General features: G+C 41.5%; 1 pseudogene across 1 annotated transcript; it reads right to left on the bottom strand.

Moving 5' to 3' along the window:
* Positions 1–6861: 6861 nt before the first annotated feature.
* On the bottom strand, positions 6862–12198 carry LOC308416197 (mortality factor 4-like protein 1; annotated as a pseudogene). The gene is made up of 3 exons: positions 12176–12198; positions 10118–10220; positions 6862–7806 (listed from the first exon to the last, which is right to left on the bottom strand). The product of its transcript is annotated as a mortality factor 4-like protein 1 (transcript).
* Between the last annotated feature and the right edge of the window lie 10235 nt (positions 12199–22433).

Raw genomic sequence — 22433 nt, forward strand, 5'->3', positions numbered from 1 at the left:
AGAGCGTGTGTTTGTTTTTTCCCACAGGGTGCTGCAAGAGCATGCTAGCTGCCAGGGTGGTTGGTGAGACATGCTGATGGTGAGACAAAGAATCATCCTGACCTGTGAGCTTCCTGAGTGCCCTGACAATGGGGAACAAGAAGCTGCATTGGACATCTGTTCCTGACCCACCTTTGCTTGCCTTTAACCCAGATTGGACAAGCAGCTTTTTGCCTCAAGTTTTTAGACCTTGTGGGACAGAGAACATGGAGACTGTGGAAACTGACTTAAAAAAATTAGTCAAAAAAAAAAAGTTATAATGACTTTTCTCTTAACTTTAATGAGACCAGTTATTCTGACTCAAGCATGGACTGGTTTAGAAATTGACCCAATATTAGAAATAATAGTCTTCATTGGGAAGACAGATTCTAGACATTTTTAAAGAAATTTAAAAATTCATAATTGCCTTAAAAAGCTATATTTACTTTGGATAAAATTGGGACTAGATCCAGATTTTAAATGTTAGGACATGTATTTAAGCTTCTAATCTTTTATTATTTGGTCATGTTAAAAATTATGTTTCTTTATTGATACATATTGTAAGTTGTATTGTACACTTTCCAATTGTGTTAATGTTAAATTGTGACATGTCTGTAATGGTGGTATATCAACCAGCTTTTGTTCTATTGCCAGTGAGTATTATAAGACCATAATATTCTAAAAGAAGGTTTGCAGATACTAGAAGTTAGTCAGGCTTTATACAGAAGCAAGAGAGTATTGGGCTTGACTATTGTAGGCATAGTAGCCTTAATTGTATTAATAGCTAATATTATCTGCTTCTGCAATTGTCTTGACAGGAGTTTAGAAAGCTACTTTTGTTAAAAGGTTACTAAGGTCCTGAATACTCAAGGGGATTTAGATAGGCATTTAGAACAATGGATTGATATTCTTTCTGCTATTCAAGTTATTAGAGAAGTGCTTCAAAGTCTGAGAGTAAGAAGCCATTTCCAGAGTCATACTAAGTACCTATGGAGTTGTGTTACTTTTAAGCTTTACATGGATAGTCATTAATTGGGAGAAGATTGAAAGACACTTATAGGGTGTTTGGTTTGGTTCTAATACCTCTCTAGATGTTTTAGCCTTACACTCTGAGATTATTGATCTAAAGAATGCTGCCCCACTGAGCTTCAATGCTGCAGATGTTGCTGATAAATTTAAAACAAAACAGAGAGCAACAAGAGTCCTGGTATCAAAATTGGTTTTCTACCTCCCCCTGGCTTTCCATGCTGGTCCCTAGCCTGCTGGGCCCTTTGGTGATCATGTTGCTGCTTTTATCATTTGGGCCTTGGGCTTTTAATAACTAACCAACTTTGTTAAATCACAAGTAGATTCTGCCCTGAGTAGACTGATCGCAGTCCACTATCATCAACTTGCTACAGAAGAGGACACCACTCCTGCTAGACAAAGCGCAAGACCAGCTGGTCTTAATTTCTCCATCTTTGCTGCTGAGACCAGATTACTGTGGTTCCACAGGCTATATCTCGGAGGATCCTTATAGACATAAAGGCAGCTCTCATGGAACTGAAAGACCCCCTGAGGGTATCTTCCGTCTGAAGAGACCCGTCCCAAGGAACAGCGAGACCACTCACTTCAGATGCAAATAGCAAGAGGTTTATTAAGATACACAGGTACCTGTGGGCACACAGTCTCTTGGAGGACTTGCGCGCCGGACAAAGGGGCAGTCCCCTTTTTATAGGGCTTGGGGGGCAGAAGCAAGGTACAGAAGCAGAAGCATAGCAACAGGGTTTTAATTGGTTAGTTTAAATGAGGCCAGGGAGTGAGCCCAAGGACATGGCTCTAAGGAAACAGCTCCTGATACCAGCTGGGGCTGCAGCTCCTGAGAATAGTTGCCTTGGGCTTATCCAAGTGTGGGAACTATGGCAGACATATGGCTCCAAGGACACAACTCTTGGTTCTAGTCGGGGGCTGCAGCTTATCTGAGAGCTGGCCTTGTCTGAATGTCTTTCTTTCTTTGTCTATTGCTAGCTGGCCGCCCACCGGTATCTTGCTTGGCCACCTGGGACCCTGACCTAGCCTGCACAGCCTTACAGACCCAAGTTCTCAGAAGAAGAGGGCAGCCTTGGCCCCTCCTTTGGGACAGGGAGTTGTTTTTCGTCTTTGCCTCAACATGTGTGGCAGGATGTCCTTGCCTCAACATGTGTGGCAGGATGTCCTTGCCCTGGTCCAGGTGGTCAACTGCAGATATTTTTGTTCTGACAGAGACTGGGCTGTCCTCTGGCTCACTTTTGTTTCAGTATTTTTTTATCTCTGCCTGTTCTGGGCCTAGCACAAAATGGCGTTACTGCAGCTAAAGCAGGAGGGGGTCTTTCAGAACTAACTATACTGGCTTGACCTAGTCCCTCTGTCAGGATGAGCCCCTGCTCACCCCCAAGCCACCCTTTGGGCCTAATTGATGTCATCCCCTATGACAGGCACCTTCCCCGCTGCTCCAGTCGACCCAAGCCATGGGGTTCAGAGGGTGACTGGACTAGCCGGGTAGAGCTGTGAATATGAAATGACCCCAAGCCAAGGGTGACGGCCCCCTAAGTCGGGACGGCCATTGTGGCAAGCTTGGTCTCCGCCCTGCAGACAGCATTCACTCACTAAAATAAAAGAAAGGTAGAGATGTTGTCTCAGTTCTTTGTTGTCTGCTTCCACTGTCTGTTTGCCAGACTAAGGTCTGAGGGGTGTGAGTCCTTTTGTGAGAGTATCAAGAGGTTAGAGTCCCTTCATGAGAGGTCTTAGGGTCTCAGAGAGACCCTAGGTGGTTGTTTTGATGCACAGATGTGCTGGGACTTCACAGGCCATGGGAATCTGGAGGAGGCTCCATAATCCAGCTGAGTAATAGGATGGCCCTTCTTAACCCAGCGGCAGCTTGGACTGAGCTGCCGCCTTGTATGGGAAGTATCAGTCTTCTGTGGAAATAACATGTAGGACGTTTTGTTTTGGTCTTATTTGTTTTGTTTGTTTTCTGTGGACTTGGGTGGTTGTCTCAGGGATGCCTAAGGTTTTTGTTTCGGTATCTGTTGTGTCTGTGTGGACTTGGGAATTTGTGACAGGGATGAATCAGAATTTTACTTTCTGCTTTCCTTTTTCTGTCTGTACTTGGACTGACGTTATTTTTGGACATAGGACAGACTGAATCTACTCTGTTAAATATCCTAGTTAACCTGACATTCCTTTTCCTCGCTGTTCTGTATAACTGCAGCCTCACCCCCTCTTGGTTCTCTGTGTGAGGAGGGTATCTGCCCTTGACCGTTGTGTCCCGTTGGGGGCTCTGTGAAATTTGCTTTCTGTGTATGGGCATTGGGCCGAGCCTGCTTTCCCAGGTAAAACTCTGATAAAGCAAGCAGCTTTGCTTTTTATTAAAAAAAGAAATCCCTGGCTTCTGCTGCCTTCGGTTGTGGACCAGTACAGCTGCTCCAGGCGGAGATGTGCAGGGCAGAGCTAGGGAGTTACCTGGATCCAGTTAGTGGGCATGGGGAGGAGGCAGCAGTTGGGGGCGGGGTGGTGCAGCACCAGCTGAAAGATAAAATCACAGCTCTTTTATTCAGCTTACATTTCCACATGGCTATTTATCACTAAAAGATGTCCACCTGGCCACAGATGCTGACCTCCTTCTTCTTGGCTAATCTCCCCTTATCTGCCCTATGTTCCTTCTCAGGAAGACCCAGGAGCAGGACACTAGGGGGTCCCTTCCATTCTTCTGAGAACCTGCAGGCCTTGAGGAATTTACTTGAGTCACTCCTTTTCTCCTACCAACCAATCTGGGATGACTGCCAGCAGCTGTTCCAGGTCCCCTATACCACAAAGGAGAAACAATGTATTGTCCTTGAGGCTTGAAAAATGTGTGGGTGGGTTGGGGGAGAGATGGGTGTTCCTCCCTTTTGCCTGAGGACATTGATGCAGGATTTTCCCTGAGTAGGCCTGGCTGGAACTTCAGAATGTAAGGAGATCTCCCTTCTACACCAGGCTCAGTTTTGCAGGTCTTATGGGGGTTGCAGGATGACCCACTAATTTGACAAAGGTACATGAGGTTAAGCAGGGACCAGACAAGTCACCCTTAGCCTTTCTAGAGAAGCTCATGAAGGCATCCTGCCTATCTCCCCAGCAGCAAGGAGCACAAAGCTATTGTCACTGTTCTTTTTATATACCAGTAGAGGTGTTAGGAAAAAAGCTTCAGAGGCTAGAGATACTATTGAGCTAAGTTGTTTTGGGATTTAGTTCAAGTTGCTGAGAAAGTAAGAGTGTGTATGATAAAGAGTAAGATGAGGGAGGAGAGGTAACTGAACAGAAATTAAGGAGAGAGAGAGGGAAAATCATAGAGGAAGAAATTGAAAAGTGAAGAGAAGAAAAGAAGCAGGAAGGTAGAGAGTTCAAGAGAGACAAAGGAAAATAATTTACAGAGGATTCTGGCCACAGGATTTTAAGAACAAAGACAATGGGCGAGAGATTGCCCACGGAAAAAGAAAGGAAGGGGGAGGCTGTGATCCTAAAAAAAAACCCCTGGGTCCTAAGATTTTGGCCAAGCAGGAAGACAGCAGTTAGAAGAGACAGGGTTTAGCCCCCCTCCTCAAATCCAGAGTAACCTTAAAGGTGGAAGAAAAATCTATCCAGTTTTTTGTAGATACAGGGGCTCAGTCCTCTGTCCTGCTACAAACTGAGGGACCCATGTCAATAAAAAGTCTTGAATTCAAGGGGCTACAAGCACCAAACAGTATTCATGGACTACCCGAAGAACAGTGGATCTCGGTGTGGGCCAGGTATCCAATGTTTATTGTCATTCCTGAATGCCCTTGTCCCCTATTACAGAGAGACTTCCTCACCAGAAGGTGAACCAATTACAGCCTTAACCCTGAGTGTGCTTCTGGGAGCCAGCCTGGGAGAGTTAAAAATGAAAATATCATTACTCCAGTTTTAATGAAGCCATAGACCTTGATATCCAGAGGATAAAAGATTATTTTTCCCACCTTTAGGAGTTGCTCACCTCCCTGGCAGAGGTAGTCCTACAGAGAGAGCTAGACCAATTTTTTTTTACAGCCAAGGTGGGGGGGTCACTTTACTTTTAACTCTGATAAGATCTTTGATCATTCTGCTGTTGCTTTTGACTTGCAGGCCTTGCATTTTAAATCACTTAATTGCTTTTATTAGAGAACGCATTAGTACAGTGCAAATAATGATGTTAAGACAACAATATGGGCCCATCACTAATGATGAAACCAAGTTATGATTTTAAGATTAAACATGCCAAAGAGAAAGGGAGAAATGTAGAAAATGAAGGTTTTAGGGGCTCTGAGACTTTACCAAAACACCCATTTTTGAAGACAAAATTTACTGGCTGACAGCCACAAGGTCTCATAAGAAAAGTTCGAATATACATCATCAGCAGCCTAAACCAATCAAAGTTTTTGAGAATGTATAAACAAGGTTTTAAAAATGTAAAAACAAAGTTTTAGTAGACAGGTCAGAATGACTAGGCTATGCTAACCAAGCTGAGTTTAGACAAAACAAAAATAACTGCTTTAGGAACAACTTCCCAACTCCTCCTTGTACTGAATTACAAGAACTGTCAAAAACCTTACTGCCAAAAATTTCTCACCCCTTCCTTTCCTCTTTCTGAAAATCATACTGCTGCTTTGCTGAACAATGGTAAAATAGTAGTTACCCACCCCCCCCCACACACACACACATAAAAGGTATAAAACGTGTATGCTTTTTGAGTTCGGTGTTGAGTCTCCCTGTGAGGCTGAGCAACCCCACCCATGCATCGGATCAGTAAACCCCTTGACATTGCAGCAATCTATCCTGAAGTTGTGTTGTGTGGGGTGGTACACCTAGGCTGAGACCTTGGGGGTCTTACAGTGTAATATATACTTTGAGCTTTAGTAGAGTTTCTTTAATGAATGTGGGTGCCCTTGTATTTGGAGCATAGATATTCAGGATTGAGAGTTCTTCTTGGTAGATTTATTTCTTTGATGTGTAAAAAGTTCTTGCTTTTCTTTTTTGTTAACATTTGGTTGAAAAATCTACTCCAGCTCTGTTTTTTGGGATCATTTGCCTGGGAAGTTTTTTCTCGACTTTTTCTCTCAGGTAGTGCCTGTATTTGTTGCTGAGACAAGTTTACTGTATGTAGCAAAATGCTGGGTCCTGTTTTAGTATGCAGTGGGAGAGTGTATGTTTTTTTTTTTTTTTTTTTTTTTTGAAATTTAAAGAAAAAATTTATTGAAGATCTGAGAAACAATTCCTATGAGACTGACTTTTCCATAAAACTGTAGCTACACGATGCATTGTGTCTATCATGTTAAAACGTGCATTAGACAAAAATACAAAAACCATGAAAACAAGCCGCCATTCTGTAACAATTGAGCAAAGATAAAATGCTAAGGAAAAACATGGATGACTTGCAAAGGATGGGCTCTTTAAGCACCATTTTTTTTAAAAAAGAGCACAAATGGATGAGAGTTCTGTTATATACACTGAAGTGAATTTTGGCATTTGGAGTCAGAGCATTTTGTCAGAGAGCATTAACACATAATATAAAAGTGCATAGTGTCAAAGGAACAGAACCATCAGCATTCAAAAGCAGCTTAGTCAACTAGGCAAACACTCTTCAACATGTCTTTCTGCTGTCTATCACTGATACACTGGTAGAAACTTTGAAATGAAAAAAGTTACTCCTTTTATTTTCTCTGTTTAAACAGAAAATAAACATCAACTCTGTTATACACTAACGGTCTTCAGAGTATATCATTTGTACAAGAGAAAGACTAAGAACCAAACGGTTTACAGAGACCCAAGCACAAAAGAGAGAGAGCACACTCCTCACAAGGTTTTCCGATGGTACTCGGGAGGAGCCACTTCATAATCACTGGCACTGAACAAATTTGCAGAATTCTTCACCAGGTACTTGAGGAAATCATGTAAATATTTCAGTAATAAAGCAATGCTTTTCTCATCTAGAGGTGTATAGGCCAACATCACTCCAATTAACAAAAATAATCTCAGTAAATGTGGCGCTCCATACACCAGGGACATGGGTACATCAGAGTGTTCAGCCAGAATTTCAGCATACTGTGGTCTCTCAAATTTGTAGAGTAGCTGAGTGCTCAACATTACATTGAAGAACTTTTTTATCCCTGCCACAACATCATTAACAGCATACTACTTATTATCTGTTTTTCCTGGAGACTTCTTATAATTTGCATAATCCTCCAAAATGGAATCCACATTCTGCTTGGCACGAAGATAAAAAAGCTGCTTTTGTCTGGTGATTAAGTCCCAGTCATCCACAAGCCATGGTTTCAGCTCTTCAGAAATCTTCACTTTAACTTCAACTCTGTTCATAAATGTTTCTTCATTTTCAACTGTAGGATCTACCCGGGATCTCTTCTTCCTAGGAGTCTGAGGGGTCTCACTGGTACTGCCACCATCTCCATTTCCAGGTGTTTTCTGCTTGTTCTTTTTTGTTTTCACTTCAATATTTTTCTGTTGCAGATCAGATGTCTTCTTCCCTCCCATCCTGCACTCTGCATATTGTTCCTGATTGGCCTTTTGAAGTTCTTGCTGTGTCTGCAAATTGGTGTCCACGTATTTGAGTACTCTGCTTTCTGGCACCCATTCATCCCAATTTTTATTCCAACCACTGTAGTGGATAAAGTACTTCACTTGTTTGTCTTTTATGGCAACTTTTACACACTTTGCTTCATAAAGAAGAGGCCCATGGAAGCACAGCACTCACTCACCCTCCTGAAATTTAGGCTTTGGGTCCTGCTTGGATGCTATTTATAACTGATTCGCAGCCTCCTTCTTCTCCCACCACCCCTGAGTAATACCGAGTCTGTGTTTTTTTTAATTGGGGAATTGAGTACAGTGATGTTAAGAGATATTAAGGAATAATGATTTCTCATTTCTGTTATTTTTGTTGTTAGAGGTAAATTATGCTTGTGTGCTTTTCTTCTTTTGGGTTTGTTGCAAAAGGATTATTTTCTTGCTCTTCTTAGGGTGTAGTTTTCCTCTTTGTATTGGACTTTTCCATCTATTATCCTTTGTAGGGCTGGATTTGTGGACAGATACTGTGTAAATTTGGTCTTGTCCTGGAATATCTTGATTGGTCTTGTTCTGCAATATCTTGGATTTTCCATTTATAGTAACTGAGAGTTTTTATGCATGTAGTAACCTGGGCTGGTGTTTGTGTTCTTTTAGGATCTGTATGATGTCTGTCCAGGATCTTCTAGCTTTCATAATTTCTGTTGAGAAGTCTGTGTAAGTTTGATCAATCTGCCTTTATAGGTTACTTCCCTTTTTTTCCCTTACTGCTTTTAGTATACTTTCTTTGTTTTGAACATTTGGAGTTCAGACTTCTTTTATGTTCATGATTATCTCTTTCTTTAGGTTAGGAAAGTTTTCTTCTAAATTTTTTCTTGGAGATATTTAGTGAGCCTCTTAGTTGGGAGTCTTGGCTTTTTTTCTGTACCTGTTATTCTTAGGTTTGATCTCCTCATTGATTCCTGGATGTCTTAGATATAGTGGGTTAAGAGCTTTTAAATTTTTACATTTTCTTTGAGTGTTGTGTCAATTCTTTCTATGTTAACTTCTGTCCCTGAGATTCACTCTTCCATCTCTTGGATTCTGTTGGTGATGCTTGTGTCTATGACTCCTGACCTCTTTCCTAGGTTTTCTGTCTCAAGGGTTGTCTCTCCTTGTGCTTTTTTATTGTTTTCATATTCATTTTCAGATCCTGGTTGATTTTGTTCAGTTCCTTTGTCTGTTTTCTTGTGTTTCTTTCAGGGCTTATACTTGTTTATCTGTGTTCTCCTGTATTTCTTTAAGGGATTTATTCGTGAGCTTCTCAAGGCCCTTTATTGTCAATACAAGGCACGATTTTAAGTCCAAACCATGTGTGTGTGTGTGTGTGTGTGTGTGTGTGTGTGTGTCTGTGTCTGTGTCTGTGTGTGTTGGGATATACACTACTTGCTGGGGCAAGAGAACTGGATTCTGATGTTGTCACATTGTCTTGGTTTCTGTTGCTTAGATTCTTGTGCTTGCCTCTTGCCATCTTTTTATCTTTGATGTTAGTTGATCTTGTTTCTGAATGGAGCGTGTCTAAGCTGTGTGTCTGTGGGTTGTGGGCTGTGGGCCCTGTGCTCCAGAGGGAGATTGGTTCTGGGTGTTTAGCCATCTATGGGGCAGGATGTGAATTCCGATGGCAATAGGCCGGCCCTAGCTCTGGGTGCTGATGGAGGCCTGTATTGTTCAGACCCAAGTGGTACTGTGATACCTGTGCCCTGCAAGTTCCCGGAGGTCTTTCCCCAGATAGGCAGTGGAGAGAGACCATGGGCTCATCCGTGAACTCAGGAAGGAGAGTGCTATTGCATCTTCTCTCAGTGCTCAGTTCACTCTGGGCACGCCGCTGGTCCTGATGTCAGTGTGCAGGCTCTCCTGTATTTTCTTTTTTTATTTTAATGGCACTGGCAAGGCCTTATTTGTTCACTCTTTCCTTTATCAATAAGAAAAACTTGCCTCACAACTGTCCATAACTGCAGTTCCAGGCAGCCCTACTCTTCATTGGCACAAGGCACAAAAGTGTTACACAGATATAAATTAAAGAAAACACATAGAAAATTATGCTGAAACGTGATTTCCTTCTAAATTATATATAAACTGTTTTCTCCCATTGCCAGTGACCAATGTTGGCATCTGTGTGGTGTGTAAATAAGGTAGCCCTTGGGGGTCAGTGCCTAGAGCTACTGAAGGGGTTATTTTCAGATATCTACGGGGCTGCTGCCAAAGGCAGTTGTAACCTGCCACTGGAGCCTGGCCTTATTTTTCCTCCCCCCACTTGTTCTGCTAAGAACGCCTTCCTTGTATTCACTGTGGTTCTTACCTATGCCCCAGAACATTCCATCCGAGCTGTCTCTACCCTGAAAACATCTGGTTTTACACACTCTTTATTGCACCTGGCCTCCCCAGGCTTCCTTGTTTACCCCTTATAAAAACAGTCCCGATTAAAGCCTGGGTGGCATTCACCCATTACTGAATGACCCATGTGTGTGTGTGTTTCTTCTTCGAGTCCCCAGGCCTCTGTCCAAGGCTCGGTGACATTGGCGGCCCAGGCATCATCATCTGGAGGTCTCACCAAGATTGGAAATCGAGGGAGAACTGACGGGATCGTCCCAGAGAGTCTGCAATTGTAAGTAAAAGGGGGGATGTGTTGGGTTGTATTATTGTTAAAAGACTATTCTTCTCTAATCTTTTTCAAAAAACTGAAACTAAAATGAGGACGATGAGTTCCCCTTACTGTTAGCAGTCACCAATTTCTCTCTTTGGAGGTTGGTGAAAGATGCTCTCTTAAGTGATAATGCTAAATTAAGAGAAATTAGGGCTGAAATGGAAAGAGCTTTTGATACTGTTCAAGATGACCAGACAAAGAAATCTGTCACTTTGGCAGATACTTCCGATGAGACGGGAGACAGTGAAAGCAAAAGCGAGGAAGAGTCTAAACTCAAAGAAGAAATTAGGAGCCTAGAAAAGAAGTTAGATAAATGTAAATTAAAAAAATTAAGAGGGCTTTTCACCAGAGAGGGTCATTCATTGCTCCTTTGGCCCTTCTAGTCTTTGAGGGTACAGGGTGGGATGATGATTATCCAGAATTTCCTGATTTGCCTTGTAGGGGGATCAGTTTCTAACCATCATCACCAGGACCTCCCATAAAGTTCCAGGCTTTTCTGTAATTGAGACTATTGTTCCGAATAACCCTAATCAACATAGTCAGCAATACATTTCATTAACCCTTAAGGAACTCAAGGTAGTGAAAGAGGCGGTCACGGCTTATGGACCTTTGGCTCCATTTACCTTTGCTGCATTTGAGTCTTATACCCAGTCTAACTTAACGCCTAGTGATTGGCAACAGCTCTGCTGAGCAGTGTTGAGTGGCAGGGATTATTTATTCTGGAGGGGAGAATATCAAGAACATTGCCTTGCCACCACCCATCTAAACACTCAGGCAGGCCACCCTCAAAGAAATATTGAAATGTCGGGGTCAGGGCCTTATGCCGCCCTCCAGAAATCAGATAGCCTATGACCCCGCAGTGTATTTACAAGTTGCCACAGCTGCTACTCGAGAATAGAAAGCCCTGCCTAATAAAGCTGCTGGAGACCAACTATCTAAAGTTATTCAGAAACCCTCTGAGACTTTCCCAGACTTTGTCGATAGACTGTTACAACTGGCCGGGAAGCTGTTTGGTGATGTGTATACATCCATGCCCATTGGGAAACAATTGGCGTTTGAAAACGCTAATAAGTACTGCAAGGAGGCCATGTGGCCACATGGATCTAAAGGTCTTAATGATTACGTCAAAGTTTGTACGGAAATTGATGGAGCCTACCACATGGGACAAGTTATGGCGGCTGCTATTCAACTAGGGAAAATGGGGGCGGGGGGAGCCAATGATATCTGTTCTTCATGTGGTCAATCTGGACACATGAAGAGAAAATGCCCCAGACTTAAACAACGTCCAGGGTCGGGGCTGTGCCCTAAGTGTAGAAAGGGACATCATTGGGGACATGAGTGCAGATCAAAAACAGCTCTTGAGGGTCTCCCAATTTCCCAACAGGGAAACAGATGGTGGGACCTGCTCCAGGGCCACAAACCAGAGTTTACAGAGCCATGAAGATTCCTCTTCCCAACCCTGTCCAGTTGGTTCCCCAAAACAGCCCATTTATGTCAAGGACCTTATCAGAGCAACCAACAAAGTGGGAGGATTGGACCTCCACTCCTCTGCCAGAGCAATTTTAACCCTGCAAATGGGACCACAAGCATTAGGAATGGGGTTGTTTGGACCCCTGTTAAAGGGTAGTATGGGAATATTATTAGGAAGAAGTAGTGCCACAATAAAAGGATTACATGTCCTCCCTGAGGTAATAGATCCAGATTATACAGGAGAAATTAAAATCATGGTCACAGTTGAGAGAGGGGTAGTGGTTATTCCACGGGGAGACCGAATCGCTTAACTTGTTCTCTTACCTAGATTCTCCACCAATAATCCATTTGTGAAAGATACTAGAGGAGATAAGGGATTTGGGTCCTCAGGACTGGGGGCTTTTTGGGTGGCCTCTTTAGAAGATCGGCTCAACTTACCCGTTGGATTGAAGATAGGCCATTTCAACGGATTCTAGATACTGGAGCAGACTCTGCTATCATTGCTAAAAGTTACTGTCCAAAAAATTGGCCACTTTCTGATTCCCCTGCAAATTTACAAGGAATAGGAACCGCCAGTTTCAAAAGAAGTAGCAAATGGTTAGATTGGCGGGATGAAGAAGGACATGGTGGTATCTGCCAACCGTTTGTTTTGGAAAATATTCCAGTCAATCTGTGGGGTAAAGATGTCCTCCAGGGTATGGGGGTGGTTCTGACTACACAACCAGCTAAAAAAATGATGCATAAGATGAGCTGGGGCCAACGTGCAGGGCTAAGAAAGAAGGAACCACTTTCAGAGTTCTCCTTGCCAACCCGACATGGAGAAAACGGTTCTGGTTTAAGAAATTAATCCTGACGGCCACTGCTTTCCCTCTGTCCACCCCATATCTATTATCTGAATAAACGATAAGCCAGTGTGGATTAATCAGTGACCCTATATCAAGGAAAAATTGGAGGCAGCACATACCTTGATAGCAGAACAACTAGAAAATCATTAAATATTTGCCACCTATACCCACTGGTGCTACTCAGTGAGTGGTCCAATTTGAACCTCTTTTCCTCAGTTCTTTGTTTCTGTTTGAGAATGAGTTCATTCACCAAGAAATTAGGATAGAGGTGGTCAATGTTGTCCACAACATAATTACACTTGGGGCATCTATTATTGTCCTCCAAACTCTGATGAATACACTTGTAGCAAAAGCTGTGGTCACATTTTGTTATGTATGCCCCCTCAATCATATCAAAGCAGATGGGGCTGAGAAGTCCCACTGAACCCTGGAGTGTGGCTGTATTCTGCTACTGTGTGATGGAGATGATCTTCAAACTGAGGCACTGTGCTGTCTTCACTGACGGAAGAGTACAAGCCACTCCTTTCTTCCACACTTTTAATATCCTCTTCTAAAACATTTAGTTCCTTCTGGATCTAAGTGGATCTTAGTTCCTCCTGGATCTAAAAGGGGGTTACCAATGACACCTCCTGCAAGACAGGGTACTGCATCTTCTTAAATACTACTTTCACTCAATAAGGTCAAGAGACAAACCCAACAGAATGGTTAAGTTGCACTCAAAGAAGAGTGTTGCTTTTATGTGGATCATTCTGGGGTTATTAAAGATTCTATGGACAATCTACAGAAGAGATTGGCCAAGAAGAAAAGAGAAAGAGGAGGAAAAAGAATGTAAACTGTTCCAGAGTTCTTGAAGCGGGAACGGAAGGTCAGGAGACATCCTGACTCTCCGGTTCCCACTGAAAAAATGTTTAGTCTGGTTCTGGGTCCCTTAGGAAAGAGAACAGGGTCCCTTCGACACATGTAGTTCTCCTCTTTTGTGTGTTTGTCTCTTGGTGCACCAAGCTGTCTTTCCATACATGTGTGTCAATTTGTTTCTGTGTTTTTTTATGGTGGTACTTGTGTTTCATGTTCAAAAGAAAATGTTGTGTGTTTGTCTCTTGATTTAGTTTTAATTTGTGTCTAGTAGGGTAAAATTAAGGATAGAAAGCAGGCATTTGGGGCCCCACACCTGAAGTTAACAGTTTACCTCAGCTGGAGACCTACCTTGGTTGGCCTTGGCCCTGAGGAACTCACAGACCAGTCTATGACCTGATCACTTGGCAATAAGAAAGCAGGGCCTAAGCAACTCAGCAAGAGAGCTTGAACAGAAACCTTAAATTGGCTTCTGAAGTTGATGAACATAAAGTGTAATTATTCCTCAAACTCTTTAAGATTACCAGTACTAATGTAAGGAAAATACTTAAAGACCTGAAACCCATAATTATCCAAGTGGGCAGAAATTGATGTAATAATTTATTTATAACTGTTATGATTTCACTTTTATTTGTCGGTATGACCAGCATTTACCATTTTCTTATGTTTGGAACAGTTCTTTTTAATAAGTTTCTAGGTATTTTGTGAAGTTGACTTGCAGCTTTTCAATTGATGATGGTGAGACAACAGTACAACGTCCTTCATGAAGGAAGAGATTTCATCGACACTGCATACTAGTACTTTTTCCCTCTTGACCTTTACTCTCTATTCCTTTACCATGCCTGTGCTCCATAGCTTATTTCGAGTACCCAGTGTGTCCAGAGCTTGGTGTCATGCTCTTTCTCTCCTTCATATAATCACAAGGTCATGAGGTGCAGCTGAGACTGCAAGAGGGGCTTGTTATAGTCGTCCTGGACCCTCTGTGAAGCACGCTTTCTTGATGCCAGTAAAGGCCAATATAACATTTTGAACCACAGAAAAATTGTGGCCATAACAACAAGCAGTTAGCCAAAGATGGGCAACCTTCTGGGACCAGGCCCACCTAAGACAGGGGCTCTGAAGACTGGCAGGTACCCAGAAAAAGGCAAGGGCCATGAATCACCAGATTGATCCTAAGACAAGTCGCTGTTTGAAATTGGAGTTATACCTTTTTTATACTCATTTGAGCCTCTACTTCCCTCTACAAACTTGTCTTTTATATAATATATAAGGGGGAGCTGTTGTAACCCGCCATTGGAGCCTGGCCTTATTTTCCCTTCCCCTGCTTGATTTGCTAAGAACTCCTTCCTTGTATCCATTGCGGTTCTTAACCACGCCCCAGAACATTCCACCCGAGCTATCTCTACCCTGAAAACAACTTGTTTTGCACACTCTTAACTGCACCTGGCCTCGCCAGGGTTCCTTCTTTACCCCTTATAAAAAATAGTCCCAATTAAAACCTGGGTGGTATTCACCCATTACTGAATGATGCATGTGTGTGTGTTTCTTTTTCAATCCCCCAGGCCTCTGTCTGAGGCTTGGTGACAGTGGTGGCGTGGGCATCGTCAGGCAGTCAATGACTAGAGATATTACTGAACAGGCAACAAAGCTTATATTAATGGGGCTGGAATGCTCTGTAGTCATCAGAAAAAAAATGAACTTTTAACTCCCTGTGGCCTGTGATAAAGACCAGAAAAGAGAGAAAATTCAAACATACATACACTTAATCGATAAATCAAAAAGCAGAGTCCAGTAATTTCAAACACAAGAATAAATACAGACACTCGTACATATATACATACATGAATACATACAGAAATACAGACAGAGATATATCCATTCACACATAGGATGGTTAGAGCAAAACTCCAGCAAGCAAGCTTCAAGCAGTTCACACATACGTAGGTAATTGCACACAATAAGAAATCTCTAACACCTACCTAAACAAGCTTTACAAATATTCATGCATGCACACAGTTGATGGTAGAAGAAACAGTGTTGCAGCCCATCACACAGGGGCCATAACAGATGCACAAAGTTGACGGATGTCTAACCCTCTTACTTTATTCTTTGTTCCATCACTTAGATACCCCAGAAAATCTTTGAAGCAGTATGAAATTACAATGTGATTATGCTGTTGTTTTCTTCTAGTGAATGGTTACCAAGAAACAGTGAGTTTATCCATATCTTTACAAGAAACAATACTATGTAGTAAAGAAAACAAATTATTACCCCAAACCTATGTACATTCATAACTAAGTAACTTGTTACAGATTAACAAAGCTTAAGCAAGCAAGGTATTTTTCTCAGCCAGTTTCTCTTACTGGCAGGCAACAATTTATGGTTACAAAGACATGAGTAATTATTTTACCACTTATCCCTAAAAATTAATCTTGTAAGAATCTTAAAACACTCACAAATCTAAACACTTATAAAAAATCAGTCATGCTTACTTTAAATCCTCAGAATGAATATCTACTCAGGAGCAATTCTTAATAAATCCTATGAGGAAACTGAGGGAAAATGCATATAAGAAATCAATTATTAGTACCAGGGATGTTGCCGAGTGAGTGACATGAAGCTCCCTTAGAGTATTCCATAGTTCTTAGATTAAGAGGAATGTGAGGGCAGTGAGCAGAACAGAGCTCCATAACAGCATAATAGCATAAAGTCCTCAGGACACACAGTTCTCAGGACACGTAGTCCTTGGAGCTATGTCACACCAAGGCACTCTCATGTGGCTGTGGTAACCAAGAGGCTGCATTCTTGATCCTCTTCATTTGAGACTTGATACTGAAATAATTTATTTACATGAAAAATGCATGTAGTTTTAAATACGCTTCTTAATAACTTAAGTTTCTTAATTGTTTGTAGTTCTGTGTGGTGATGTAAATATTAGGAGAGTCCCAGGAGCCACTGAGTAATAGGAGAATGTTATTTATTCTCCTGATCTTAGCAAGAAGTCAAGAAACAATTGTAGCTGTTTGTTATGCAGACAAAACTTCAATAAGTTTTTTACTGTTTTACAGTTTTCATGGCACACGTTTTTTATGCCTTTGCCATATTTATTTCAAGTTTTTTGTTGTTGCTTTGTTTTGGTTCAGTTTACTGAGAATAGTTTTGTGTCCTTCCTTTTTCTGATTGTCTTTTGTATATAAAAAGGATACTGATGGCTGTGTTTTGTGTTTTTTTCAACTTTTATCAGTACTTATCAGCTCTAGGAGTTTTTATTTATGATTTAGTTTTTCATGTATAGAAACTTAACATCTGAAAAAATATATGTTGATTTCTTCACTTCTCATTTATTTGTATTTTTTTGATTTCTTTGACTTCTTTTATTGCTCTAGGTAACATGTAAGAAGTATGTTAAGAAGTGAGAAGAGTGAACATCCTTGTCTTGGTCCTGATTTTAGCATGAAAAACTTAATTCTTCTCGTTTTTGGATGACTTTCGCTATATATTGCCTTTAACAAGTTGAAATATATCCCTTGGATCTGCAATACTTTCATCACAAATGGATGCAGTACTTTGTAAAAGGTTTTTTATGTATCAAATAGGGTGATTGTCTTTTATTTTCTAGTGGTAGAGTATGTTGGTTAGTTTGCATGTATTGAACCTTTCTTCCATCTCTGGGATGAAGCTGCCTTCAACCTAATGGGAAAGCTCCAATAGCTGAACAACACTTTCAGAAAAGTTGGTGGATTGGAAATTAACTCAAGAATCAGTAGCTTGCCTTTACACAAATCATAAATGGGTTGAAAAAAAATTAGGCAAACAATATCTTTTACAATAATCACAAATAATATTAATTATCTTTGTGTAACCACCAAGTGAAATATAGGTATGACAAAAACTTCAAGACTTTGGAGAAAGAAAATGAGGAAGATACCTGAGTATGGCAAGATTTCCCATGGATCAGTATTAATGTAAGGTGCATTGTGTGTATCAGTGTGACTTCCAGGGTGGAGTCACAGTAACCAGTACACAGGACATGCATAACAACAATGAGTGAATACAGTTTATTAAATGTTCAAGCATCTTTTATGGGGAAGCTGAATAAAGACTTTTCATAGCTTCTAATTCTCAACAGCCTCCATATCACAAGCAATAACTTGTCTAGGTTCAAGCTGATCAAAACCTCCTTGTAGACTAAGAAATCTGTCAGCAGTCCACCTCTTTTAAGTGTTGCTTACATCAGTTGAAAACAAAGTAAGTTTCCCATGAGAAAATGTTTGTGAAGTTCACTTCCTAAGGTATGTATCTGTGATGGTTTCATATACTTGGACCAGGGAGTTTCACTATTAGAAGGCATGGTCTTGTTGGAGGAAGTGTGTCACTCTGGGTGTGTGCTTGGAGACATTTCTCCTAGCTGCCTGAAGATGCTCAGTCTGTTTCTGGTTTCTTTTGGATGAAGATGTAGAAGTCTCAGCTCCTCCTGTACCATGCCTACCTGGATGTTGCCATGCTCTTGTCTTGATGATAATGGACTGAACCCCTGAACCTCTAAGCCAGCCCCAATTAAATGTTGTCCTTGTAAGGCTTGCCTTGGTCATGGTGTCTGTTCAGAGCAATAGCACCTTAACTAAGACAGCAGCTAAATTGGCAGAACATCAACATTCTCTACTGAGAAAGTATTCTTTCTAGATGTGCCAGTATGCTGAGATTTACACAAATCTTTGTGTCATCTTGCATGTAGCAGGCTGGGAGACATGCCATTTCTCTATAGTTTGGTAGAATTAACATACTGAAAATGGCCATCTTATCAAAATCAATCTACAGATTTAATGCAGTTTTTATCAATTATCCAGCACAATTATTTTCAGTTCTTGAAAGAGCAATTCTCAATTCTACATGAATAAATGAAAGATCCAGAACAGTTAAAGTAATTCTATACAATAAAAGAACTTCTGGAGGTATCACCATCTCTTACTTCAAATGGTACTACAATGCAATAGAAATAAAAACTGCATTTTTTTTTGAGACAGACAGGTCAATCAGTGTAATTGACTTGATGACCCAAACAACTATGGACACTTAATTTTTGACAAAACCAAACCATACAACAGGGGAAAAAAAGGATTTTCAAATGATGCTGGTCTAATTTGTTATCTGTATGTCTAAGAATGTAACTGGGATGCCTTATCTGGTCTCAGCTGGAGAGATGTGCCTAGACCTGCTGTGACTTCATGTGCCAGGGTGAAGTGATAACAAGCACTAGCTTATGTGCCTTTGTTATAGCTGATGATTACTTTCTTTTGCCTTCAGTATAATGATATGAATTAATAAGAAATTGTTAATGAGTAGAAGTGCACTCTGATTTTTTTAAGTCGAAATGACTGGTTTTATATAGAAGTTGGGATTTATGATGCTCTTACAGATTTTTTGGTAAGATTAGTTTATAACCACAAATTGCATCCTTTTGTTTTCATTAATTCAATTATTTATTCACTTTACTACTGATCACATCCTGCCTTTCCTTTTCTCCCAGTTCTACCCTCTGACCTTTTCCTCTCATTTCCTGCTCCTATTCTCCCAGAGAAGCAGAGGCACCAAGTCCCCACTCCCACCAGATACCACACAACCTTTGGACTCTAAGTTGTATCAAAATAAATGCATCCTCTGTCATTGAGTCCAGACAAGCCAGTCCAGATTGGGGAAAAGGTTCATAAGGAAAGTTAACAAAGTTTAATAAAAGACAGCCCCTGGTATGGTTGGGAGACCCACATTAAGACCAAGCTTTACATGTGCTCCATATGTGTAGGAGGCCTAGGAATATACCATGCATGCTCTTTACTTGATGGTTCATCTCTGTGAACCATCAATGGCTCCAAGTGGCTTTGCTTTGTAGGACTTTTGTAGGTATACTTTACCACATCTACCTCAATCCTTCCTCTAACTTTTCAACAAGACTCCCTGAATTCTGCCTCATGTTTGTGCATACTTATCTGCTGCCAATGAGATGCCAAATCTTTGAAATTCAGATCCCATTTTAGAGAACCTGACCTACGTTTGAACTCAGGTAAACAGGCTGTTACCTAGCATTAATTTCAAGGTTGCACCCCAACAAAACCTGAACTCAGCTCTAGTTTCTAGGCTCATCCCCAACAAAAACAGCACTCAATAAAACTAGTGTCATCAGGTTTAACCTGTATCCCCTGTTTACAAAATGACCTCCTGCCTAATGACCACCAATGCAGACGGGAGTAGATATTAACTTTGTGATATGACTGCCAGCAGTAGCTAATTATGTTACAGGCCACAGGAACTTTCCAGTTAAATTCTTGCATACATACTCCCTGCTTTCTACTTAAAGCCTTTCCCAGATAGATATTTGAGCTCCCCCACAACTAAAACTGACCTTTGCTCTGCAGTGGACAAGGGGCTCAGCTAGATGCAATAGAATAAAACCCTGCTCAGAGTTGCTTTATATTTGCTTCTATCTGGATTTGGGGGAATAACTAACATTTCTCTGGTACAACATTTTGCTGCTACGATGTACAAGACTACCATTCTGGTTGATCTTAAAGCAAAAGAAGAAAAAAATTCAGCATTTGTGTTCATATGTTTGTAACACTGTGTTAAACTTCCTGCTTTTTCCCTCTCTGAGGGCTCAATTTGTCTGAACTTTCTGTGTGATATGAAGGGCAGAACAGGAGCAAGCTTCTGCAAAGGCAAATGTGATAACTTCCAGCCACAGTAAAATTTCTTTTTGTCGAACATAGTGATTTTGCCATAGTAATTCTTCTAGGTTTCAGCTTCTGTGTGAGTGTCAGAAGTTTTCTATGTAGTCTTTAAGCACTTGAGCATTGGCTTAAAATCTTGTAATTTGTGTGAATGTTAGAAACTTTGTGTGAAATCCACAGAGCAAAATGAAAACTTGTGTAAAGATATGTGACTTATACTGCTATGCTGATTTTTCCAGGACTAAGTAAAAATGTGTGCAATACTGAGGGCTGCCATGTGTGAGTGCCACATACTACTAGTAGGTTCTTGTTACTAGGGTCCGTATCATTTTCAGGTCTGAGTGGAAGGATATCAGTCTTCTGTGACTGCCATGTTATTCTGATTGTTTCTTGTTACTACAGACTTTTTTGTTTTGTTTTTTGTTGTTGGCTGTCTCTGTTTTAGATTCTGAGTGGCAACACATTTGTCTTCTGTGAGTGCCATGTTCTGGTTGTTTTTTGTTACTACAAACTGTATTTTTTTATTATTTTATTTTTTTGGTTTTGGTTGATTTATGTTTCTAATTGTGTCTTTTTCTGTTCACCGATTCTAAATGGTATCATATCCTTCTGGTACAAGGTCTTAAATTAGTAAGTCTATGCCACTTTCTGGTTATTCCTCAATTCTGCCTGATGGAGAGAAAGGTTGAACTTGTGTTTTGGGTGTCATAACATGGTTTTTGCATGAGCACCACTTTCTGGTTGTTTCTTGTATCTGCTCCATAGGAAAAAAAAGGTTTTGTTTGTATTTTTATGTGTTGTTTTTGTGTTTCTGGTTACAGGATGATGTTGATGAGGTAACTTTGAGAAGATAACTTTGATGAGATGATTTTGGCTTTGCTACTCTTTTTTTTTTCTTTTTTTTTTTTTTTTTTTACTCAGACAGGCTTTATTCAGGAGTCAAGGCTGCCTCCTTTTTCTGTTCCCTGTCTCCCCACCCACAGAACCCCACTTGGTTGGGGCTTTTTCTTTACCTGCCCCAAGGGACTGCTATCAAAGCCACATGAGCATTCAAAGATGTGGAGCCTTGGAGGCTGTGGGCAGACAGCACTCCTCACCCCACCCTGTGGGGCAGACAAGTATCCTGAGAATCATGTTTTCTGTGGAGCTCCACTGTAAGGGGCAGGAAGGGTCCTGGTGTGCAGTTGCTGATGAGTTGGACCCCACAGCCTTTCCCTTCCAGAGGTGCTTTAGCCAGGCGGTGGTATCCTGTTTGAGGGACAGGATAGGAGAACAGCAGTTGGGTAGTTAATTTCTTCTCCCAGGCCTTGGGGTGTCCTCTTCAGAATATGCCAGCCAAGAGCAGGGAAGGCAGCAGCAGTCCTAGAAAAGGGCCCCACACATGAGCAGAATTCTTCAAATCCCAGCCGGCGTTTTCAGAGTCTTCTGCACCTGTCCAGGATGACTGTAGGGCCAGGGTGCGCCCACTTGTGGCATTACCCGAGGCACTAGAGAAGTTGGGCAGAGATGTGGAGGTAGGGTGGCCGGACTGTTCCAGTGAGGCCTTCTGTCCACCTTACTCTTGGGCTGGAAGAACTGGGAACACAACTCGGCCTCTGCCTTAAGCAGCTTGGCCTTGAGAGTTCAGGCAATTCGGCCTCTCCCTCGGGCAATTCTGCATCGGGCAACTCAGGCTCAGGCAAGGGGACCTTGGGCTCAGCCTCCTCCTGCATTTGAAGTAGGGAACCTGTCTCTGCCAGGGACATCTGGTGCAGAGATTTCTCTGCGCTCACGGAGGTTGCACTGGACTTGTTGTCTCCTTTGTCCGCAGATTTGGGGACAGGGATATGTGGTGATGTGAGGAAGTTAACTGGCTCCTCCTGTGAGGGCTAGATGTGCCTACTGCTCATTTCTATGAGGCTATTGATAGGGAAAAGGGCCTTCTGGCAGCAGAAGGAAGATCTACTACTAATAAAGAGGGAATCCTCTCCTACTAAGGGCTCTAGAGTGGTGTAAAAGTCTTGCCATCATTCACTGTCCAGGCATAAGAAGGAAAGAAACTCCATCTCATAGGGCAGCAACAAAGCACATGAAACAGCCTAGCAGGTGGCTCTAGAAACTGGACCCCTCATGCATTTGATTACTCTAAATTCAGAGAACCTCACACTCCATGACCAGCATTAATATACTACTGAAGATAGGATCTAAAAATCAGCCCATGTCTCAGTGCCATAGGCATGTTGGATTACAGCTGACCACAAACTTATCATACAAGAGAAAATGGGTCTACATATATTG

Source organism: Micromys minutus, assembly GCF_963924665.1.
Source record: "Micromys minutus genome assembly, contig: SCAFFOLD_145, whole genome shotgun sequence".
Lineage (NCBI taxonomy): Eukaryota > Metazoa > Chordata > Mammalia > Rodentia > Muridae > Micromys > Micromys minutus.